General features: G+C 43.3%; 1 protein-coding gene across 24 annotated transcripts in view; it reads right to left on the bottom strand.

Moving 5' to 3' along the window:
• nrxn3a (neurexin 3a) overlaps positions 1 to 26,772 on the bottom strand; it is a 437,732-nt gene that overhangs the window by 40,746 nt on the left and 370,214 nt on the right. The window lies entirely within an intron of this gene.

The raw sequence follows: 26,772 nt of genomic DNA, 5'->3' as shown, positions 1-26,772 counted from the left end.
TGAAAGTTAACTGCTGTCAAATCGTATTCCCTTGCAACCAATGCTATCACAGTATTCAAGTCATAGATTATTAATGTCATGGACAATAAAGACGAACGTGCCTCTTAAAAGTGGAAGAGTCAAAGAACTAGATCTAATGAAAAACATGTATAAACTAAAGCACAAAACAAACTCTTGGCCTGAAGTGTGATTTTCTACCGCAATTTCCTTATTCATGCAGATGAATGAGTGGAAAGGGCAGTTAGCCTGAAATACTGTTATAGACGTGCACACACACACACACACACACACACACACACACACACACACACACACACACACACACACACACACACACACACACACACACACACACACACACACACACACACACACACACACACACACACACACACACACACACACACATTTCCCTTAGACAAAAAAACATTTATAGGATAACTCTACGGCAAGACAAGGACGATTAGTGTATAAAAGATAAACATCAACACACTCGTCGATTTTGAGAGGGGCCCACTCAGAAGAGAGGCATAAAAAGGCTCCACTTTATTAAGCCATTAAAAGGAGAAGTGGCCATGTATTAAGTTGACATGGTGGAACACACAGCTCAGCCTACAAAGACAATTAGAGAGGCCTTCCCTTTAAAGGAGGCAAACATAAATCTTTATAGTGGGCTGTTTTCATGGGCTGTTCGTCCTATGTGGGATTGGGACTCAGGGCTGAAGCAGTTTGTCTTCTCTCTCTCTGCAGACCTTCCTGTTTAAGGAAGTATACCCGCCAGTGTGCACTAAACGAACGCACGCACGCGCACACGCACACACACACACACACACACACACACACACACACACACACACACACACACACACACACACACACACACACACACAACCTCTGATCCCACTTCACCAGAGGAATAAGCTTGTTCCATCTCCATAGAGGGATACAAAAACACCATCATATTGAGACAGTAAAGCATCTTTATGACTTATCGACATGACCTTTGGAATGTTTACCTATTGTTGTTCTATCAAACCTGTATACCTGCAAATTGAGGACATGGGTTGTTTTGACCTACAGTGGTTATTAGAACTACAACACTGCATTGAAATGTAGCTAGCAAAAGAGTTAGATGAAGTTACATTTGAGGTTAAAATGGCTATGATTAGAATTTGGTAGCGCAGCATCACAGTAAAGTTGCAATTTATCTGCCCATGTCTGTTTTAACTGCTCCATAAATTGACACAATAACATTTTACAGCCCACTTTTAAAGCCCTAGCTAAATGAAGGCCTCTGCCACTGGGCTGGTCGGATGGAGACATGCTCCCCTCGGCACATGACACTTTATTTCCTTACCTTACCGCCTACCTTCTACATTAGTGAGTCTATCCACTAAATGCCAAATACAGTGGGGAGAACAAGTATTTGATACACTGCCGATTTTGCAGGTTTTCCTACTTACAAAGCATGTAGAGGTCTGTAATTATTATCATAGGTACACTTCAACTATGAGAGACGGAATCTAAAACAAAAATCCAGAAAATCACATTGTATGATTTTTAAGTAATTAATTTGCATTTTATTGCATGACATAAGTATTTGATACATCAGAAAAGCAGAACTTAATATTTGGTACAGAAACCTTTGTTTGCAATTACAGAGATCATACGATTCCTGTAGTTCTTGACTAGGTTTGCACACACTGCAGCAGGGATTTTGGCCCACTCCTCCCTACAGATCTTCTCCAGATCCTTCAGGTTTCGGGGCTGTCGCTGGGCAATACGGACTTTCAGCTCCCTCCAAAGATTTTCTATTGGGTTCAGGTCTGGAGACTGGCTAGGCCACTCCAGGACCTTGAGATGCTTCTTACGGAGCCACTCCTTAGTTGCCATGGCTGTGTGCTTCGTGTCGTTGTCATGCTGGAAGACCCAGCCACGACCCATCTTCAATGCTCTTACTGAGGGAAGGAGGTTGTTGGCCAAGATCTCGCGATACATGGCCCCATCCATCCTCCCCTCAATACGGTGCAGTCGTCCTGTCCCCTTTGCAGAAAAGCATCCCCAAAGAATGATGTTTCCACCTCCATGCTTCACGGTTGGGATGGTGTTCTTGGGGTTGTACTCATACTTCTTCTTCCTCCAAACACGGCGAGTGGAGTTAGACCAAAAAGCTCTATTTTTGTCTCATCAGACCACATGACCTTCTCCCATTCCTCCTCTGGATCATCCAGATGGTCATTGGCAAACTTCAGACAGGCCTGGACATGCACTGGCTTAAGCAGGGGGACCTTGCGTGCGCTGCAGGATTTTAATCCATGACGGCGTAGTGTGTTACTAATGGTTTTCTTTGAGACTGTGGTCCCAGCTCTCTTCAGGTCATTGACCAGGTCCTGCCGTGTAGTTCTGGGCTGATCCCTCACCTTCCTCATGATCATTGATGCCCCACGAGGTGAAATCTTGCATGGAGCCCCAGACCGAGGGTGATTGACCGTCATCTTGAACTTCTTCCATTTTCTAATAATTGCGCCAACAGTTGTTTCCTTCTCACCAAGCTGCTTGCCTATTGTCCTGTAGCCCATCCCAGCCTTGTGCAGGTCTACAATTTTATCCCTGATGTCCTTACACAGCTCTCTGGTCTTGGCCATTGTGGAGAGGTTGGAATCTGTTTGATTGTGTGTGGACAGGTGTCTTTTATACAGGTAACGAGTTCAAACAGGTGCAGTTAATACAGGTAATGAGTGGAGAACAGGAGGGCTTCTTAAAGAAAAACTAACAGGTCTGTGAGAGCCGGAATTCTTACTGGTTGGTAGGTGATCAAATACTTATGTCATGCAATAAAATGCAAATTAATTATTTAAAAATCATACAATATGATTTTCTGGATTTTTGTTTTAGATTCCGTCTCTCACAGTTGAAGTGTACCTATGATAAAAATTACAGACCTCTACATGCTTTGTAAGTAGGAAAACCTGCAAAATCGGCAGTGTATCAAATACTTGTTCTCCCCACTGTATATCCACTATCGTGTGATCATGTGTCTGTGTGTGTGTGTTGGGAGGGGGGGGGGGGGGGTTAAAGAGGAAACCCTTCCTGGTTGTGAATAATGCAGAGGCTGCAGTGAGGGTACCTCCAAACTAGAGGCATGGCCGATTAATTAGGGCCGATTTCAAGTTTTCATAACAATCAGTAATCGGCCTTCTGGCCGATTATGTTGCAATCCACAAGGAGACTGCGTGGCAGGCTGACCACCTGTTACGAGAGAGCAGCATTAAAATTACCTTGTGGTTGCAAGGAGCCAAGGTAAGTTGCTAGCTAGCATTAAACTTAACTTATAAAAAAACTATCAATCTTCAAATAATCACTAGTTAACTACACATGGTTGATGACATTACTAGGTTAACTAGCTTGTTATTAGTTTCATATAATCAATGCGCTGCAGTTAATTTATCATTGGATCACAGCCTACTTCAACTTCGCCAAACGGGTGATGATTTAACAAAAACACATTCGCGGAAAAAGCACAACCGTCGCACAAATTTACCTAACCATAAACATCAATGCCTTTCTTAAAATCAATACACAAGTATATATTTTTAATCCTGCATATCTAGTTAAAAGAAATTCATGTTAGCAGGCAATATTAACTAGGGAAATTGTGTCACTTCTCTTGTGTTCAGTGCAAGCAGAGTCGGGGTATATGCAGCAGTTTGGGCCACCTGGCTCGTTGCGAACTGTGTAAAGACCGTAATTAATTTGCTACAATTTTACATAATTATGACATAACATTGAAGATTGTGCAATGTAACAGCAATATTTAGACTTAGGGTTGCCACCCGTTCGATAAAATACGGAACGGTTCCATATTTCACTGAAAGAATAAACATTTTGTTATCTAAATGATAGTTTCCGGATTTTAACATATTATTGACCAAAGGCTCGTATTTCAGTGTGTTTATTATATTATAATTAAGTATGTGATTTGATATTTGATAAAGCAGTCTGACTGAGCGGTGGTAGGCAGCAGCAGGTCAAAAGCATTCATTCAAACAGCACTTTACTGCATTTGCCAGCAGCTCTTAGCAGTGATTGAAGCACAACGCTGTTTATGACTTCAAGCCTATCAACTCCTGAGATTAGGCTGGCAATACTAAAGTGCCTATAAGAACATCCAATAGTCAAAGGTATATGAAATACAAATGGTATAGAGAGAAATAGTCCCATAATAACTACAACCTAAAACTGAAGACTCATGTTAAAAGGAACCACCTGCTTTCATAGGTTCTGAGCAAGGAACTTAAACGTTAGCTTTTTTACATGGCACATATTGCACTTCTACTTTCTTCTCCAACACTGTGTTTTTGCATATTTAAACCAAATTGAGCATGTTTCATTATTTACTTGAGACTAAATTGATTTTATTTATGTATTATATTAAGTTAAAATAAGTGTTCATTCAGTATTGTTGTAATTGTCATTACTACAAATATATTTATAAAAATTTGCCGATTAATCTGTATTGGCTTTTTTCGGTCCTCCAATAATCGGTATCGGCGTTGAAAAATCATAGTCGGTTGACCTCGACTCCAAACATATGAAGCCAAATGAATGCTCCTATAATGATCGACCCAGGGGTGGAAGAAAGTCTCTCTCTCTCTCTCTCTATATATATATATATATATATATATATATATATATATATACATATATATATATATACACACACACATATATATATATATATATACACACACATATATATATATATATATACACACACATATATATATATATATATATACACACACATATATATATATATATATACACACACATATATATATATATATACACACACACATATATATATATATATACACACAGAGAGAGAGAGAGAGAGAGAGAGAGAGAGAGAGAGAGAGAGAGAGAGAGAGAGAGAGAGAGAGAGAGAGAGAGAGAGAGAGAGAGAGAGAGAGAGAGAGAGAGAGAGAGAGAGAGAGAGAGAGAGAGAGAGAGAGAGAGAGAGAGAGAGAGAGAGAGAGAGAGAGAGAGAGAGAGAGAGAGAGAGAGAGAGAGAGAGAGAGAGAGAGAGAGAGAGAGAGAGAGAGAGAGAGAGAGAGAGAGAGAGAGAGAGAGAGAGAGAGAGAGAGAGAGAGAGAGAGAGAGAGAGAGAGAGAGAGAGAGAGAGAGAGAGAGAGAGAGAGAGAGAGAGAGAGAGAGAGAGAGAGAGAGAGAGAGAGAGAGAGAGAGAGAGAGAGAGAGAGAGAGAGAGAGAGAGAGAGAGAGAGAGAGAGAGAGAGAGAGAGAGAGAGAGAGAGAGAGAGAGAGAGAGAGAGAGAGAGAGAGAGAGAGAGAGAGAGAGAGAGAGAGAGAGAGAGAGAGAGAGAGAGAGAGAGAGAGAGAGAGAGAGAGAGAGAGAGAGAGAGAGAGAGAGAGAGCGAGAGCGAGAGCGAGAGAGAGCGAGAGAGAGCGAGAGAGAAAATAAATATAGTTTTCCAGAAATAAAGAGAACACAGAAGACAGAGAGGACGATGGATATTCAATAAGCCCCAGACAGACACTCACTATTCTAATCCAGCTTCAAAGGAGAACCCCAGCAATAAAATGTATTAAGAGTGATACACTTTAGAATGTCTGCTTCCAAAGGCCGAGCTAATAAATCACAGTCTAAAATCCGTTGAATGACAGCTAATTGAATAACGATGAAGTAAACATATTGCTTGTGGTGTACTGTGCTACAGTATTTGTGCATACAACCTCAGGTACTACCTATCTCTACTTTAATAACAGAGTCTGTCTATAGGAACTCACAGCCCATCCAGAATACCGGAGGTAGGCTACCTTTAGTTTAATAAGAATGAATCTAATACAAAAAAATCTCATGTAGAGGAGAGTGGGGTAAGTTGGGCCATTTTTTACATTCAGCATTACTATGTCAAGGGAAATATAATATTCTTTCTAACAAAGATATCTACATCTATTTCAGGATGTTGTGTATCCTTGAAAATAATCAGAATGCATGCAAACATAACAGTTTTGAAAACCTAGCTTGTCCCCAAAAAAGTGGTCTCTTGCCACCACTTACCCGGGTATGGGTTATGTTGATTTCAGGGACAGGGTAAATTGAGGCACCTTGGGGTAAGTGGGTGTTGGTGTACTGTGTCAGTGGGTGATGGTGCTGATAGGTCAAAGTATAATTTGTGGATTGGGGGTGTGGTATATTGTATATCTTAAATGTATGCCTACATTCAGATATACTGTAGATCTCTCTGTTCAATATCACGTACCCTTCCATTCCTTGACCAGTTGTCTGGGACAGAGATGTTGATTCGATGAGCCAATTCATAGGGAAGTTCTCTGCATTTGAGGCTACTAAGCCCATGAAAACGGTCTGAGAGATTCTTTATATGTTTAGCAAGCTCAGACGCCATGTCATCAGATAACAATTACCTCTGCTACTCTATCATAGTCTCTCTTTCGCACAGGTATATGTTTGTTTCAGCTTCTACCCCCAAGCTATAAGACAGCTGAACAATTAATCAAATGGCCACCCGGAATACATCTATGCATAGTCACTTTACCCCTACCTACATGTATAAATTACCTCGAATAACCTGTACCCCCGTACGTTGACTCGGTACCGGTACCCCCTGTATATAGCCTTGTTATTGTTATGTCATTTTACTGTGTTCATTTTTTACTTTAGTTTATTTAGTAAATCGTTTCTTAACTCTATTTCTTGAACTGCATCGTTGGTTAAGGGTTTGTAAGTAAGCATTTCACCTGTTGTATTTGGTGCATGTGACAAATAGAATTTGATTTGTTTTCTTCTTTGTCAATGTACCTGTTCAGTGTCATTCAGTAAATTTGTTTCATCTCTTGCTGCTGCTTGAATGAACATCTTCCCGTCTCTCACTTCCTTGGCTGCTCTCTCAAGAACCATATTCAGTGGCGATTTTAGCATGGAAATCTTGGTGGGGGGAAAAAATGTGGGATGCATGCCAGCAAAGCCACTACACAATCCAACACTAAACAATACATTAATTGCACTATAACGGTGACAAACGGTGCTCACAAACTGTTAGGGCCTACATAAAGCTGTCTCAACAGCAGAGTCCCAACAGCCTGCCCAACACCTTACCACTGCTACACCTGGCTTTCAGCGGAGCCTTGTCTGGCAGCGAAACAGTTAATTCAGCCTCATTTACTGCCTTTAAAAACAACATAGCTGATATGGCTGACTTGCTTAAACAAATGTGGTTTCTACTGACAATTGAGATGTACAAACTATGGCATAAGGGTAAGACAAGCGGATAAGAGGCAATCCGTCATTTCGTTTAAGACATTAATGAGCGAGCGACGACGGACGTAGTCAATATAACTATCTGTTCAGCACTTTTGAAATGTACAGCGACAGAATTTAGAACATGGGCCATTCTTACAGTGCACTCCCTGTACAACAAGTCAGAATCGTAGGATAAATAAAGGGGGCATATAAACAGACAATGAAAGCTCTTACAATATTCAATGATTACATTTCTCTAAAACATGTTATAGGCTACATGTGCACCACCAAGTTAGAACAGTAGGCGAAATGAAGAGGCAAAAATAGACCAGATTATTAGGGTGAGGCACATTGAACGCTGTTTGGGTCTTTGCGTGTCAAAAAAGATAGAACACAACTTGACACATTAAAAAAGCTTTTAATTTGACAAGTCAAATAACACAATTTAATTATAGAATGTTGTGTGTGCTAAATTTGCACGTGCAAGCCAAGCGCCACCACTACTGTCAGTAACTCTGTCAAAGCTGTACAAAGCAAACAAGCACACACAACAAGCACACACCGGCGACGAACGATGTGTTTACAAAACCGCCTTGGTGAAATAGACCAAATTATTAGGGTGAGACACATGGGCTATTAACAGCTTACTACACAACATACACTTAGTATTAGTTTCTTAGCTACAGTATACCTATCTCCCTTGCATATTATATAATTTATGCAGCAGCATGCAAGACATTTTTGGACTCACCTTGTGAAGGTGGCACGGCTGTCCTCTTTGGGCAAATTTTGTCATCAAACTTTGTCATCAAAGTCTGGCATTCTCTGGATTTATGGTGGGAACTCGAGAAAAGAAAAACACAGCCACTACATTGAATAGCAGGCTGACGTCAGTGGTTGCTTTGCAATGCTTGCAGTTAGCCACTGATTCCTTCCAAACGACTCATTGTTAAATTTGCGATTTCCAACTTGTTGTGTAATGTATATGTCCAATGGCCGATGAGCACCGATAAGTTTTATCTATAATTTATCTTCATTATTTATCTTCATATGACAAGGATTAAAATGGATTTGCCAGGAGATTGTCGATTTAATTCATGATGATGATGATTGCTAGCTAAGACTTGTGTTGATGTTGACATCAGTCCAATCAAAGCTACTGTACATATAATGTGATTTAACATCATTTTATCTGTGGCCAATGACCTTGAGCCTTCTTGGAAGGGCACTTGTAATATAACTCTATGGCAGGACCCAAAGGGCTGAAATTCTGGATGTCTACCCTTACTAAGGACTTAAACTTGGCAATGACGTACTGTCCCCATGAGTGACTGAACACTGAGCCAATCATGGCGCAATGCTCCTATTTTCTGCTGGCTCGCCCCACCACCACAGAAAGCACTAAGCTAAGCTGAAACACCTGCATTTTGGAGCTGCCTAACTCAAGAACAAGGACTGTGTGCATGCAGCTTTATTATCTGAATGATAGGTACAGTGGGGAGAACAAGTATTTGATACACTGCCGATTTTGCAGGTTTTCCTACTTACAAAGCATGTAGAGGTCTGTCATTTTTATCATAGGTACACTTCAACTGTGAGAGACGGAATCTAAAACAAAAATCCAGAAAATCACATTGTATGATTTTTAAGTAATTAATTTGCATTTTATTGCATGACATAAGTATTTGATCACCTACCAACCAGTAAGAATTCCGGCTCTCACAGACCTGTTAGTTTTTCTTTAAGAAGCCCTCCTGTTCTCCACTCATTACCTGTATTAACTGCACCTGTTTGAACTCGTTACCTGTATAAAAGACACCTGTCCACACACTCAATCAAACAGACTCCAACCTCTCCACAATGGCCAAGACCAGAGAGCTGTGTAAGGACATCAGGGATAAATTGTAGACCTGTACAAGGCTGGGATGGGCTACAGGACAATAGCCAAGCAGCTTGGTGAGAAGGCAACAACTGTTGGCACAATTATTAGAAAATGGAAGAAGTTCAAGATGACGGTCAATCACCCTCGGTCTGGGGCTCCATGCAAGATCTCACCTCGTGGGGCATCAATGATCATGAGGAATGTGAGGGATCAGCCCAGAACTACACGGCAGGACCTGGTCAATGACCTGAAGAGAGCTGGGACCACAGTCTCAAAGAAAACCATTAGTAACACACTACGCCGTCATGGATTAAAATCCTGCAGCGCACGCAAGGTCCCCCTGCTCAAGCCAGCGCATGTCCAGGCCCGTCTGAAGTTTGCCAATGACCATCTGGATGATCCAGAGGAGGAATGGGAGAAGGTCATGTGGTCTGATGAGACAAAAATAGAGCTTTTTGCTCTAAACTCCACTCGCCGTGTTTGGAGGAATAGAAGGATGAGTACAACCCCAAGAACACCATCCCAACCGTGAAGCATGGAGGTGGAAACATCATTCTTTGGGGATGCTTTTCTGCAAAGGGGACAGGACGACTGCACCGTATTGAAGGGAGGATGGACGGGGCCATGTATCGCGAGATCTTGACCAACAACCTCCTTCCCTCAGTAAGAGCATTGAAGATGGGTCGTGGCTGGGTCTTCCAGCATGACAACGACCCGAAACACACAGCCAGGGCAACTAAGGAGTGGCTCCGTAAGAAGCATCTCAAGGTCCTGGAGTGGCCTAGCCAGTCTCCAGACCTGAACCCAATAGAAAATCTTTGGAGGGAGCCGAAAGTCCGTATTGCCCAGCGACAGCCCCGAAACCTGAAGGATCTGGAGAAGGTCTGTATGGAGGAGTGGGCCAAAATCCCTGCTGCAGTGTGTGCAAACCTGGTCAAGAACTACAGGAAACGTATGATCTCTGTAATTGCAAACTAAGGTTTCTGTACCAAATATTCAGTTCTGCTTTTCTGATGTATCAAATACTTATGTCATGCAATAAAATGCAAATTAATTAATTAAAAATCATACAATGTGATTTTCTGGATTTTTGTTTTAGATTCCTTCTCTCACAGTTGAAGTGTACCTATGATAAAAATTACAGACCTCTACATGCTTTGTAAGTAGGAAAACCTGCAAAATTGTCAGTGTATCAAATACTTGTTCTCCCCACTGTATATATTTTATTACATTGTTTGCAAACTGATATGTGAAACGAATTAATTCCAAAATAACATGCAAAACAGGTAAGCCCCCCCCAAAAAATGTATATGTACAGTTGAAGTCGGAAGTTTACATACACTTAGGTTGGAGTCATTAAAACTTGTTTTTCAACCACTCCACAAATTTCTTGTTAACAAACTATAGTTTTGGCAAGTGGGTTAGGACATCTACTTTGTGCATGACAGAGTAATTTTTCCAACAATTGTTTACAGACAGATTATTTCACTTATAATTCACTGTATCACAATTCCAGTGGGTCAGAAGTTTATATACACTAAGTTGACTGTGCCTTTAAACAACTTGAAAAATTCCAGAAAATTATGTTATGGCTTTAGAAGCTTCTGATAGGCTAATTGACATCATTTGAGTCAATTGGAGGTGTACATGTGGATGTATTTCAAGGCCTACCTTCACACTCAGTGCCTCTTTGCTTGACATCATGGGGAAATCTAAATAAATCAGCCAAGACCTCAGAAAATAATTGTAGACCTCCAAAAGTCTGGTTCATCCTTGGGAGCAATTTCCAAACGCCTGAAGGTACCACGTTCATCTGTACAAACAATAGTACGCAAGTATAAACACCATGGGACAACGCAGCCATCATACCACTCAGGAAGGAGACGCGTTCTGTCTCCTAGAGATGAACGTACTTTGGTGCGAAAAGTGCAAATCAATCCCAGAACAACAGCAAAGGACCTTGTGAAGATGCTGGAGGAAACAGGTACAAAAGTATCTATATCCACAGTAAAACGAGTCCTATATCGACATAACCTGAAAGGCTTCTCAGCAAGGAAGAAGCCACTGCTCCAAAACCACCATAAAAAAGCCAGACTACGGTTTGCAACTTCACATGGGGACAAAGATCGTACTTTTTGGAGAAATGTCCTCTGGTCTGATGAAACAAAAATAGAACTGTTTGGCCGTAATGACCATCGTTATGTTTGGAGGAAAAAGGGGGGGGCTTGCAAGCCGAAGAACACCATCCCAACCGTGAAGCACGGGGGTGGCAGCATCATGTTGTGGGGGTGCTTTGCTGCAGGAGGGACTGGTGCACTTCACAAAATAGATGGCATCATGGGGGAGGAAAATGATCTGGATATATTGAAGCAACATCTCAAGACATCAGTCAGGAAGTTAAAGCTTGGTCGCAAATGGGTCTTCCAAATGGACAATGACACCAAGCATACTTCCATAGTTGTGACCAAGTGGCTTAAGGACAACAAAGTCAAGGTAATGGAGTGGCCATCACAAAGCCCTGACCTCAATCCTATAGAAAATGTGTGGACAGAACTGAAAAAGCGTGTGCGAGCAAGGAGGCCTACAAACCTGACTCAGTTACACCAGCTCTGTCAGGAGGAACTTATTGTGGGAAGCTTGTGGAAGGCTACCCAAAACATTTGACCCAATTTAAAGGCAATGCTACCAAATACTAATTGCATGTATGTAAACTTCTGACCCACTGGGAATGTGATGAATGAAATAAAAGCTGAAATAAATAATTCTCTCTACTATTATTCTGACATTTCATCGTCTTAAAATAAAGTGGTGATCCTAACTGACCTAAGACAGGGAATTTTTACTAGGATTAAATGTCAGGAATTGTGAAAATCTGAGTTTAAATGTATTTGGCTAAGGTGTATGTAAATTTCCGACTTCAACTGTATATATATTTCTTTTAAATTACTAAAAATGTGGGGTTCAAATCACAGGTCGCCACTGTTCATATTATGCAAAAAAACGGACAAAATGCAATGAAGTATGGTGGCCATTGGCTCAATTTACCACAAGGCAAAAATGTTGACTATATTAGCCCACACAGCTACAAGGATGCACTTTCATGCTAGGTTTAGGACCTCAAATTGTAGCTTATAGAGACCCTAACTGATGTATAAAACATTCTTAAAACTGTATACATCGGTTTAGATACAAGCATCATGAAACCTCTATTTTCAACCTTTGTGAAAATATTTTTTGGGGATCTAACTTGCTTATCACTTTTTCCATGTTGTTTCTTCCTTCACAGACTGAAATTATGACATCTATGACATCAACCAATATTTGGTTACCTGGTTAATTTTGTGTACAGTTTCCTAGTGTAAAGGTTTTCTTCCTGGGGTGAAGGAGAGGACCAAAATGCAGCGTAGCCAGTGCTCAACATGTTTAATTATAAGAACAAGTGAACACTACAAACAACTTACAAAATAACAAACGTGCAAAACCGATACAGACCTATCTGGTGCAGAACACAAACACAGAGACAGGTAACAACCACCCACAACGAACACAGTGAAACAACCTACCTAAATATGACTCTTAATTAGAGGAACGCAAAACACCTGCCTCTAATTAAGAGCCATACCAGGCAACCCTAAACCAACATAGAAACACACAACATAGAATGCCCACCCAAAACTCACGCCCTGACCATCACACACATACAAAACAACAGAAAACAGGTCAGGAACGTGACAGAACCCCCCCCTCAAGGTGCGAACGCCGGGCGCACCAGCACAAAGTCCAGGGGAGGGTCTGGGTGGGCATCTGACCACGGTGGTGGCTCAGGCTCCGGACGCTGTCCCCACACCACCATAGTCACTCCCCGCTTCTGTATCCCCCTCCCAATGACCACCCTCCAACTAAAACCACCTAAATGAAGGGGCAGCACCGGGATAAGGGGCGGCACCGGGATAAGGGGCGGCACCGGGATAAGGGGCGGCAGGTCCTGGCTGAGAAACTCTGGCAGGTCCTGGCTGAGGGACTCTGGCAGGTCCTGGCTGAGGGACTCTGGCAGGTCCGGGCTGAGGGACTCTGGCAGGTCCGGGCTGAGGGACTCTGGCAGGTCCGGGCTGAGGGACTCTGGCAGGTCCGGGCTGAGGGACTCTGGCAGGTCCGGGCTGAGGGACTCTGGCAGGTCCGGGCTGAGGGACTCTGGCAGGTCCGGGCTGAGGGACTCTGGCAGGTCCGGTCTGGCGGAAGGCTCTGGCTGATCCGGTCTGGCGGAAGGCTCTGGCTGATCCGGTCTGGCGGAAGGCTCTGGCTGATCCGGTCTGGCGGAAGGCTCTGGCTGATCCGGTCTGGCGGAAGGCTCTGGCTGATCCGGTCTGGCGGAAGGCTCTGGCTGATCCGGTCTGGCGGAAGGCTCTGGCTGATCCGGTCTGGCGGAAGGCTCTGGCTGATCCGGTCTGGCGGAAGGCTCTGGCTGATCCGGTCTGGCGGAAGGCTCTGGCTGATCCGGTCTGGCGGAAGGCTCTGGCTGATCCGGTCTGGCGGAAGGCTCTGGCTGATCCGGTCTGGCGGAAGGCTCTGGCTGATCCGGTCTGGCGGAAGGCTCTGGCTGATCCGGTCTGGCGGAAGGCTCTGGCGGCTCCTGTCTGGCGGACGGCTCTAGCGGCTCCTGTCTGGCGGACGGCTCTGTAGGCTCATGGCAGACGGGCGGCTTTGCAGGCTCATGGCAGACGGGCGGCTTTGCAGGCTCATGGCAGACGGACAGTTCAGACGGCGTAGGGCAGACGGGCAGTTCAGACGCCGCTGGGCAGACGGGCAGTTCAGGCGCCGCTGGGCAGACGGGCAGTTCAGGCGCCGCTGGGCAGACGGGCAGTTCAGGCGCCGCTGGGCAGACGGGCAGTTCAGGCGCCGCTGGGCAGACGGCAGACTCTGGCCGGCTGAGACGCACTGTAGGCCTGGTGCGTGGTACCGGAACTGGAGGTACCGGGCTGAGGGCACGCACCTCAGGGCGAGTGCGGGGAGAAGGAACAGTACGTACAGGGCTCTGGAGACGCACAGGAGGCTTGGTGCGTGGTGCCGGAACTGGAGGCACTGGGCTGGAGACACGCACCATAGGGAGAGTGCGTGGAGGAGGAACAGGGCTCTGGAGATGCACTGGAAGCCTGGTGCGTGGTGTAGGCACTGGTGGTACTGAGCTGGGGTGGGAAGGTGGCGCCGGATATACCGGACCGTGAAGGAGGACACGTGCTCTTGAGCACCGAGCCTCCCCAACCTTACCAGGTTGAATGGTCCCCGTAGCCCTGCCAGTGCGGCGAGGTGGAATAGCCCGCACTGGGCTATGCAGGCGAACCGGGGACACCACCTGTAAGGCTGGTGCCATGTACGCCGGCCCGAGGAGACGTACTGGAGACCAGATACGTTGGGCCGGCTTCATGGCACTCGGCTCGATGCCCAACCTAGCCCTCCCAGTGCGGCAAGGTGGAATAGCCCGCACTGGGCTAAGCACGCGTACTGGGGACACCGTGCGCTTTACCGCATAACACGGTGTCTGACCAGTACGACGCTCTCTCACTCCACGGCAAGCCCGGGGAGTTGGCTCAGGTATCCAACCCGGCTTCGCCACACTCCCCTTTAGCCCCCCCCCCCCCCCCCAATAAATTTTTGGGTGAGCCTCTCGGGTTTCCAGCCACTCTGCCTTGCAAGCGCCTCATAATGACGCCTCTCCGCTTTTGATGCCTCCAGCTCCGCTTTGGGACGGCGACACTCCTCTGGCTCTGCCCAGGGTCCTTCTCCGTCCAGAATCTCCTCCCATGTCCATTCCTCCTTGTACTGCTGCTGCTCCCCGTTGCTACGCTGCTTGGTCCTGGTTTGGTGGGTGGTTCTGTAAAGGTTTTCTTCCTGGGGTGAAGGAGAGGACCAAAATGCAGCGTAGCCAGTGCTCAACATGTTTAATTATAAGAACAAGTGAACACTACAAACAACTTACAAAATAACAAACGTGCAAAACCGATACAGACCTATCTGGTGCAGAACACAAACACAGAGACAGGTAACAACCACCCACAACGAACACAGTGAAACAACCTACCTAAATATGACTCTTAATTAGAGGAACGCAAAACACCTGCCTCTAATTAAGAGCCATACCAGGCAACCCTAAACCAACATAGAAACACACAACATAGAATGCCCACCCAAAACTCACGCCCTGACCATCACACACATACAAAACAACAGAAAACAGGTCAGGAACGTGACACCTAGAAACAAGAGGTGGCTCAACTAACCCTTTGGCTCAACTTACCCCACTCTCTCCTACTGACTGGATTAGCTCAATTAACCTAAACTCTACCAATTATTCCAGCAGCCAATGGGGAACAACAAAAGCAGACAAACGAAGAGAGAAATAAACAGTACAAACTGAATTTACCTTTTAAATGTGGTGGATAAGATGGATGACTGAAGACAACGGCCTGGAGGACAATGTTGTGCATTTTTAAATGGCTGCCAATCAAACGCTGCCTCTCTCTCCTCCCTTGTTCGCGCTCTCTCTCTCTCCCTCATTTGTTTTCTGTCTCATGAGCAAACTCGCACTGAAAGTCAGAATGTATTAAAAGGATGTTAATGGAGAACCTTGGAGGCTTGACCATGTTCATTCTACTGTAGCTCTACACTGTTTAAAAACAATCTATTTCATCTTGTTATCTAAGCTCTATCAGTGGCCGTCGGTGCCATTTAAGATGAGGGAGGACGATCATTTTTTTATGAGCATGGTCTTATTTCTATTACAGCATATTGAATGACTGTCATTCAAATTCCATTCACCCAGTTCAATGTAACATCGATAGGTTTATGCTACTACATGATACTTGAATTGTCTCTATATCCATCATGAGGTTAATACAACCTAGCCTACGAATAAAAGTTTTGAGAGACAAATTTGAGTAATAAAGATGACAGAAAGTGACACATTCAATACCGCCTTGCACACTCTAGCATCTAGCTGATCTAGGGTTTAAACATTAGTCCAACAGTTGAAAACAAGAGTTTTTAAAGGACAAATTCAGGTATGTTTATCCTTTTTCCGTTCCGTTTGCTTCCATTTAAGAAACATTATTCAACAGAATCGGCGGAATGAATACACCCCTGATCACCCGCAAACACGGCTCAAACAGCACAATCACTTTGCTCATTGTATAATTCCTTCTCGCATCAACACGCTTTCCTCCTCTCACCTTTTCCCTTCACTTGTGGACTTAATTGCACAACACAACAGCTGTCTGTGACCAGGCGAAAAAACCTTTCCAAGCCAAACCTTCATACCATAATCACTAACCACTACACACAGCCTACATCGCTGTCACCATATTAGCTAACGTCATAGTCAACATAGCTACTCGAACTAACACGTTAGTAAACCCGCTACAATCATGCAGTACAGTGTACAGCAAGCAGTTTGGCAGTTACACCGGCGGGCCCCGGTGGCAATAAACTAATAAAACCAAAAGCTTACCTTGACTTGGAAGAGTTCCAGTGTTAGATAACCATAGCCAGCCTCATTCCTCTCTGTTTGAGCCAGGTGTTTGAGTAGGTTAAACAATCTAGCTGCATTCACTAGCTAAGTAAGTGAAAGTGAAAAAAAATACAACAAGCTCTCTCTCGCTTCTCCTTCGTTTTTTGAAGAAATGAATTTGTTCAAAACTGTTCAACTATTGTCTTTCTCTCTGAGTCAAATACTCACTACATTTTATGCACTGCAGTGCTAGATAGCTGTAGCTTATGCTTTCAGTACCAGATTATTTATCTGATCCCTTGATTGGGGGGCAACATGTCAGTTCATGCTGCAAGAGCTCTGATTGGTTGGAGGACTACTGTGTAAGCCTATGGAAGGGGGTGAGAACCATGAACCTCCTAGGTTTTGTATAGAAGCCAATGTACCCAGAGGAGGACAGAAACTAGCTGTCCTCCGGCTACACCATGGTGCTACGCCAGAGAGTGCTGTTGAGGCTACTGTAGACCTTCAATGCAAAACAGTGTGTATTTATTAATTATTTGGTGACGTGAATATATTTAGTATAGTTTCATCCCAAAATTATAACTGTTTTTGTGTTTAATTTTCATGAATTTCATTGAGGTAGATGGTTCTCCCCTCCCTCCTCTGAGGAGCCCCCACTGAGCTCTATTGAGGGGGTGCTGAGGAGTATTTTTGTCCGAACAATAAAGGCCTAGTTCACAATTTTTTTTCTCATAAAAATACAAATAATAATTATTTATTTATTTTTCGACTAGGATTGGATTGTAACCAGTGCTATAGTCATTTGACACAAAAATATAGGTCTTTGGCCACGCACACCAGCACTGGGTTTGGCCTTCGACAGAACAACGCATATGCTGAAATCCCTATTATAAAATATGGTGGCAGATCTTTGATGTTATGGGGCAATTTTGCTTCCACTGGTCCTGGGGCCCTTCTTAAGGTCAAGGGCATCGTGAACTTTACCAAGTACCAGGACATTTAGCCTGGTTGCCATCTCTGTTGAGATATTACATTCCACTCCTTGCCACTTCTGCCATTTGCCAAAGAGACGGGCAGTTCAGCAATCTTCAAATATGAACATTCTATCATTAATGAGCTTGAGGAGATCAGAAGACTTGATCCTAATTCGATAACCCTCACAGCTATCATCTAACCACAATATTTATCATCATAATTTATAAATTTTATTGGAAACATTATAACATTGGGCATTCTGACGTAATACATTTAATTAGAACATAAAAATTGCCGCGCGGATAAAAGAAGCTTCCCGTTTACTACATTTTTACCACCAGCCAATGTGATCAGCTTCTTCATTGGGAGGGACGTCTAACGTGGATCGCTAAAATAATGATTATAATCACATTTCCTCAATTTAAATATTAGGCCTATGTGGACAACTATAAGCTACATTTGCCAGCCAAGCACCAGTGATCAGTGTAGCCATTTATCGTACAGACATGAAACACTATCTTCACGCCTAGAATTTAAAAAAACACAAGCTTCCGTCATAGACTCAATTGAATAAAAAAATAAAAAAATAATTACAGGGGGCAGTTTGGAAAAATGAATGTCCATCCAGAAAGTATCCTAAAGTAGCCTGTCTGGCCTCCATATTAATAAGAGAGGAGGGACAAATAATCTAACTGAAATGAGCAGAACAAAATTGTAAAAATGTAAGGAAGTCATGATGAGTAGCAAGTGCGAGGAATGACGACAGGTGCCAGTTTTGCGTTTGTTTCCTCTCATTATTGGGATGCAACTGAAGCAAATGTAGCTCAATTGAATCTTGTAGCCTAATATATTTTCCGTATTGTTATTTCTTTTTCTCATTACGGACCCCTCTCTAGCCACTTTGAACAACATGATCTTGCATTGACACTGCCTTCTCAAAGGAATGACCGCAGCATGTCGTAACGGTATTGTTTATTGTAAATTCTATATTGCGCGCACCCATGTACCATAATGTTGTCATGGAAAATATTAATATTGATTCCAACTACAAACCAGCAACTGTACCGTAAATCTGGCTGCATATTGAACATTGAGAGTGCCGAAAGGCCAGTCTTTTTGGCAAGTGACAGGAGTGATAAGGACTGGAATGTTAGTTAAAAATACTGGTACTCAGACTAGGTTGCCTCTGCCAGGACAATAACCAAAAGCACACATCAAAATCCCCAAAGAACTGGTTGATTGTCCACAAAATCAACATTTTGCAATTACCGTCTCAGTCTCCAGAAGCACAGATGAAGGATATCAAGGATCTTGAAATATTCTGTATGGAGGACTGGTCTAAGATCCCTCCCAATGTGTTCTCCAAAAAAGGCTTAGTGTCGTTATCCTTCCAAAGGGAGGGTGCAAGAGTATTGAAAACAGGGGAGGCAATCATTTTGACACCTATCTTTTTGCGAGTTAAAAAACATTACTTGTCAAACAAAATCTCCTACTCTGAGCAATTGTATTAGTAAAAAAGTATATACATTTTTTGGAGCATACAATATCGCTCAGGATTTGTATTATTTAACTATACAGTATTTTTTTCTCATCTTCATCAGGGGATCAATAACTCCGGACCCCACTGTATAAATAGATACACACACTCTCCCCAGAAATGCCACTTCAGACACTGAGGAGCACAATTAGATTACCTGCAAACTGTGACGGACAGCTTGTTTACCCATCCTGTTTGCTCAAATTAAGACGAGGGAAAGCAAACATGACTGTAAGGGCCACTTTGTGTGGTGTGTGTGTAGTAGCAGCTTGTTGACCTAGCCTACTGTTGAGACCTAGCCTACTTTAATGATAATCCCCCTGCCAGTTCCACTACACTGACACACACACCACTAACTAAGCCCACACAGAGGTATACCGTAGGCTTACAGTTTTGTAGTAGTGCTATACTGATACACATGCCTTCTACAGACATGAGTAGTGAGATGGGGAGTGTATGAGTACATTGATTGAGGGCCACTCAACCCACTGACCACCAGTTATCTTCTACGACCTCTCTCTCTCTCACACACACACACACACACACACACACACACACACACACACACACACACACACACACACACACACACACACACACACACACACACACACACACACACACACACACTCTCTCTCTCTCTCTCTCTCTCTCTCTCTTTCTCCCCTGGGTTTTATTGGTGAGATAACAAATGCCTGGTCAGCCAGAGAGAGAAAGAAAGAGGAAGAGGATGTGATAAACACGGCTCTCCTGTCCGTGTCACGTCCTCTCTGGGCTGTTATTCATCACCTGCTTCAGATTGACCTCCACAGGAAATTCATCCTCCATTAAATTAGAAAAAAAAAAGAAAAATCACTTCCTTCTATTGGCCCCCTTTGATATTTTTGATTTGATAGAGTACCTGCTATTGAGCATCTCAAGCCTCTCAAATCTCCCATTTCTAATCTGTCTCTATCGCTCTCTCATTCGCTCTCTCTACGAGCTCCGCAAATCCTTTAGAGACGCAAAACTTGAATTGATGTTCGACAACTCAGACTCGCATGTGACAAGGACTACAGCTTTCTAAACCTCCCATCCATATAGAAATTAAAGATGAAATAAAATGTCCTCGGGATCTATATAAGTGGAACGAGAAACGGAAGAAGCTACAGTTCATGGAAGTTAAGAAATGGTCTGACAAGAACACTAGCTACGAATGTAGAATAAATATTGTTAAGATGTGTATTTTATCCAAGGTAATGTTCCACCCTCTGCAACTGGATCTTGGAATTCCTGACGACAGGCTGTGAGGATTGGCAACAACACCTCCTCCACACTGACTCTTAACACAGGGGCCCCCCAGGGGTGTGTCCTCAGTCCTCTGCTGTACTCCCTGTTAAGCCACGACTGCGTGGCTTTGCACGACACCAACTCCATCATCAAGTTTGTTGACGACACTATGGTTGTAGGCCTGATAACCAACAACGAAGAGTAAGGGAGGAGGTAAGTGAACTGGCATTGTGGTGTCATGACAACAACCTCTCCCTCAACATCAGCAAAACAAAGGAGCTGATTGTTGATTTCAGGAAGCAGAAGAGTGAACATGCCCCGATCCACATCAATGGGACTGCAGTAGAGAAAGTCACAGGTTCTCTCCAAATACTACCGCTGCACCATCGAGAGCGTTTTGACCGGTTGCAACACGGCCTGGTACAGGAATTGCTCCGTCCACGACCGCAGGGTAGTGAAGACGGCCCAGTCATATTGATATCCCTTATTAAATCCACTTCAATTAGTGTAGATGAAGCGGAGGAGACAGGTTAAAGAAGGATTTGTAAGCCTTGAGACAATTGAGACTTGGATTGTGTATGTGTGCCATACGTGGGCCTTTGAATGGGGTATGGTAGTAGGTGCCGGGTGCACCGGATTGTGTCAAGAACTGCAATGCTGCTGGGTGTTTCATGTTCCTGTGTATATCAAGAATGGTCCACCACCTAAAGGACATCCAGCCAACTTGACACAACTGTAGGAAGCATTGGAGTCAACACGTTTTCAACACCTTCTAGAGTCCATGACCCGACGAATTAAGGCTGTTCTGAGGGCAAAGGGGGGGGGGGGGTTGCAACTCAATATTAGGAAGGTGTTCCTAATGTTTGGTATACTCCGTGTACATGCATGCTATACACACACATCACAACTGCTGCTACCAGACTCTTATTTTACTGCTGAATTTATACACTTGCCCCCCATCCCCTTCTTCCTAAATTGTGCCTTACTGTATTATATTTATACAAAAAAATGTATTCTATTCTATTGAGCCATTTACTTTATGTTCATATCCTTATATATTCTTATATTTTATTATTTCTTATTGTTGTTGCATTGTCGAGAAGGAACCTGCAAGTAAGCATTTTGTTGGCTGATGTATACCATGCATATCCCGTACATTGGGCTAATAAAACTTGAAACCTGAGACTCTCTCTCATCTTTCCTTTGTCTGTTTTCTTTTCTGCTCTTTTGATGTACTCTTGTGTTTTGCATATCATTTGCCTGCAGTCCATCCAGAGAAAACAGGGTTAGGTTTGTGATGCTTGACTGAGTTACGGTAAGATCAGCTGTGTGTTCCTTTCACAGGTAAAGAGGATACTCCCACACCCTTCTGAGAGGAGTACTAATAAAACACCAGCCAATTAGAATGTGACCAACCCTGCCTTGTTTCATTACAAAATGTTGTAATTGTCTATGTATACTGAACAAAAATATGAACGCAACATGCAAAGTGTTGGTCCCATGTTTCATGAGCTGAAATAAAAATTCCCCAGAAATGTTCCACATGCACAAAAAGCTTATTTATCTCAAATGTTGTGCACACATTTGTTTACATCCCTGTTAGTGAGCATTTCTCTTTGTCAAAATAATCCATCCACCTGACAGGTGTGGCATATCAAGAAGCGGATCATTACACAGGTGCACCTTGTGCTGGGGACAATAAAAGGCCACTCTAAAATGTGCATTTGTGTCACACCACACAATGCCACAGATGTCTCAAGTTTTGAGGGAGTGTGCAATTGGCATGCTGACGGCAGGAATGTCCACCAGAGCTGTTGCCAGAGAATGTAATGTTCATTTCTCTACCATAAGCCTCCTCCAGCATCATTTTAGAGAATTTGGCAGTACGTCCAACCAGCCTCACAACCGAATTCCACGTGTAACCATGCCAGCCAACGACCTCCACATCCGGCTTCTTCGCCTGTGGGATCAGCTGAGACCAGCCACCCGGACAGCTGATGAAACTCATTCTGATTGGCGGGGCCTGGCTCCGCAGTGGGTGGGCCTGGCTCCCAAATGAGTGGGCCTATGACCTCCCAGGTCGACCCATGGCTGCGCCTCCACCCAGTCATGTGAAATCCATAGATTAGGGCCAAATTAATTTATTTCAATTTACTGATTTCCTTATATGAACTGTAACTCAGCAATATCGTTGAAATTGTTGCATCTTGTGTTTATATTTCTGTTCAGTATAGTTCTAGATTTCATTCACCTCATAGCAAGGGTGTTGCAGGCATCAGTAGTTTAAACTTATAAACTTAACATGGGTAAAACATCAGGGTGTAGTTAAACATTCACAAAAGCCTTTCCAGGAACAGTGTACTACTCTACAGTAGCTGTGTTCTGCGCCGAGAAAGGCTTGTGGCGCTAGCTAAAGCTGAGCTCGTGTCATTCAACATTAGCCCCTCCATACTGTATGTCAAAGTCTCTCTGTGGAGAGTTATGGCTTTAATATCATGACCACTAGCCAGGACCATTTGTTCTCCAGGGCACCTATGAAATGGTCATCGTGATTATGTTTTTACTCCGCCACAGACTTTTATTGGCTCCAAGCTGAAATGTGTTTGTAAAGCATTTTGATTTATATATATATATATATATAGAGAGAGAGAGAGAGAGACAGAGAGACAGAGAGAGAGAGACAGACAGACAGACAGACAGACAGACAGACAGACAGACAGACAGACAGACAGACAGACAGACAGACAGATGCTTTTAGAGGTTTTTTGGGGGGAGGGGACACATACAGTATAATAAGACACAAATGTAATCCTGACATCACATGCAGTGCCTTCGGAAAGCGTTCAGACACCTTGACTTTTCCCACATTTTGTTACGTTACAGCCTTATTCGAAAATGGATTAAATAAAATAAAATCCTCATCAATCTCTACACAATACCCCATAGTCACAAAGTAAAAACTGTTTTTTAGAAATGTTTACAAAATTATTTAAAATAAAAACAGAAATACCTTATTACATCAATTTTAAGACCCTTTCCTATGAGACTCGAAATTGAGCTCAGGTGCATCCTGTTTCCATTGATCATGCTTGAGATGTTTGGAGTCCGACTGTAGTAAATTCAATAGTTTGGACATGATTTGGAAAGGCACACACCTTTTTATATAATGTTCCACAGTTGACAATGCACGTAAGAGCAAAAACCAAGCCATGAGGTCGAAGGAATTGTCTGTAGAGCTCTGAGACAGGATTGTGTCGAGGCACACATCTGGGGAAGGGTACCAAAACAAATCTGCAGCATTGAAGGTCCCCAAGAACACAGTGGCCTCCATCATTCTTAAATGGAGGATGTTTGGAACCACCAAGACCCAGACCCTTCCTAGAGCTGGCCGCCTGGCCAAACTGAGCAATAGCGGGAGAAGGGTCTTGGTCAGGCAGGTGAACAAGAACCTGATGGTCACTCTGACAGAGCTCTAGAGTTCCTCTGTGGAGATGGGAGAACCTTCCAGAAGGACAACCATCTCTGCAGCACTCCACCAATCAGGCCTTTATGTTAGAGTGGCCAGACGACAGCCACTCCTTAATAAAAGGCACATGACAGCCAGCTTGGAGTTAGCCAAAAAGCACCAAAATACTCTCAGACAATGAGAAACATTATTCTCGGGTCTGATGAGACCAAGATTGAACTCTTTGGCCTGAATACCAAGTGTCACGCCTGGAGGAAACCTGGCATCATCCCTACGGTGAAGCATGGTGGTGGCAGCATCATGTTGTGGGGATGTTTTTCAGGGGCAGGGACTGGGAGACTAGTCAGGATCGAGCTAAAGATCAACAGAGCAAAGTACAGATAAATCCTTGATGAAAACCTGCTCCAGAGCGCTCAGGACCTCAGACTGGGGCGAAGGTTCACTTTCCAACATGACAACAACCCTAAGCACACAGGAAAGACAACGCAGGAGTGGCTTCGGGACAAGTCTCTGAATGTCCTTGAGTGGCCGAGCCAGAGCCCAGACTTGAACCCGATCGAACATCTCCAGAGAGACCTGAAAATAGCTTTGCAGCAACGCTCCCCATCCAACCTGACAGAGATTGAGAGGATCTGCAGAGAAGAATGGGTGAAACTCCTCAAGTACACGTGTGCCAAGGTTGTAGCGTCATACCCAAGAAGACTAGATGCTGTAATCGCTGTCAAAGGTGCTTCAACAAAGTACCAAGTAAATACAACTTTTTTTTTCATTCATAAATTATCCAAAACTTAAAAACAACTGTTTTTGCTTTATCATTATAGGTTATTGTGTGTAGATTGATAAGGGGGGAAAAAATTCATACATTTTAAAATAAGGCCTTAACGTAACAAAATGTGGAAAAAGTCAAGGGATTTGAATACCGTTCAAAATTCTAACCGTATGTCCAATCTATCCTCCCATTGTGTTACTATAATATTCTAATATAAATAGAGAATATATTAATACACTGAACAAAAATATAAACTCAACATGTAAAGTGTTGGTCCCATGTTTCATGAGCTGAAATAAAATATCCCAGAAATTTTCCATAGACACAAAAATATTATTTATCTCCTAGTTTGTGTACAAATTTGTTTCTATCCCTGTTAGTGAGCATTTCTCCTTTGCCAAGATAATCCATCCACCTGACAGGTGTGGCATTTCAAGAAGCTGATTAAACAGCATGATCATTACACATGTAAAAGGACACTCTAAAATGTGCAGTTTTGTCACACAACACAATGCCACAATGGGTGTAATTGGCATGCTGACTGCAGGAATGTCTACCTGTGCAGTTGCTAGAAAATGGAATGTTCCTTTCTCTACCATAAAACGTTGTTTTAGAGAATTTGGCAGTACGTCCAACCGACCTCACAACCGCAGTCCACGTGTAACCATGCCAGCCAACGACCTCCTCATCCGGCTTCTTCACCTGCGGGCTCCTCTGAGACCAGCCACCCGGACAGCTGAGGAGTATTTCTGTCTGTAATAAAGCCCTTTTGTGGGGAAAAACTCATTCTTATTGGCTGGGTCTGGTTCCCCAGTGGGTGGGCCTTTGCCCTCCCAGGCCTATCCATGGCTGTGCCCCTGCCCAGTTGTGAAATCCATAGATTAGGGCCTAATTAATTTATTTGAATTGATTGATTTCTTTATATGAACTGTAACTCAGTAAAATTGTTGAAATTGTTGCTTGCTGCATTTATATTTTTGTGCAGTATATATTCATATTTAATATTTTCATGTGTAATATTAATATAATATTTGATAGATGTCCAGTAGATAATGAATGGGGAAAGTCTGGTATACAAAATACAGTCATTCAAAGAAAATGCACAACTTACTTGAAAATCAAAGCACCCATAACCACACCTGGGCCTAAACAAACCATCCCAACTGACACCTGATACAGTGGCTGGCTGTGCTTGAAAACATGCAGGGCTTTGTACACAATGGTTTGCATAATATGAAAAACACCTAGCGCACCTGAACACACCAGGGTAAGCGTGACAATAACTCTCTCTCTGTTTCCCAGAAACAGAATGAACAGACACAGACCTCGGTTCAAATACTTCACTTCTCTTTTTCTCGACCTGCACTCTTGGCACTCGGAACATATGAATTTCACTGTGCCCTTGCGATTACATCTGCGACCCTGTGCATGTGACTAATAAACTCATCTAATCTAACACTATTTGAAATCTTTCAGAATCATTGAGTGTTTGCCTGCCTGGAGTGTCAAATGAATGGGGTTTTCTGTTTTGTGACTATTCTAATCGTCCATTAAACCAGGCAAGCTCAATTAAGCACAAATAAAGTATCTGAATAATTAAAAATAGTACTTGAACCCATAGGTCCGACAGACATGTAGGTTTTCCAGAGTTTTCCCTTTCCTGGCCTCATTTATCGAAAAAAAGATAAAAACATCTCGTAAAAAAGATGGTATTTGGGCTATGTGGTTATTTGTAGTGGAAAACAGACAGGCAGAGATGATGAAGGGCTTTGGGCTAATTTCTCCATCTAAACCACAGGGTCTCTGAGCGTGCCTCTGTCTCTGGGGAGAAGATGGGGCTGTCGTGGTCCTCCACATACAGCTGTTCAGGGGACATGTATGGAGCACATATAGTATACGCTGGTATGCGGCTGGTAATCTCTATACTGTTGATATGGCTGTATGCATGTATTCTCAGGTTAGCATGACATAATCTGTATATCTCCTGTCACACGTTCATTGAGATATTGTCTATGCCAATGGTGGTATCCACATTAATACATGAAACATTTACATGGGTGTCTTGATTTGTCAAAGGAATGCCCAGCA

This window comes from Salvelinus alpinus, chromosome 25, assembly GCF_045679555.1.
Source record: "Salvelinus alpinus chromosome 25, SLU_Salpinus.1, whole genome shotgun sequence".
Lineage (NCBI taxonomy): Eukaryota > Metazoa > Chordata > Actinopteri > Salmoniformes > Salmonidae > Salvelinus > Salvelinus alpinus.
Note: the sequence above shows the minus strand (reverse complement) of the source record. Positions and strands in the feature narration are given on the sequence as shown.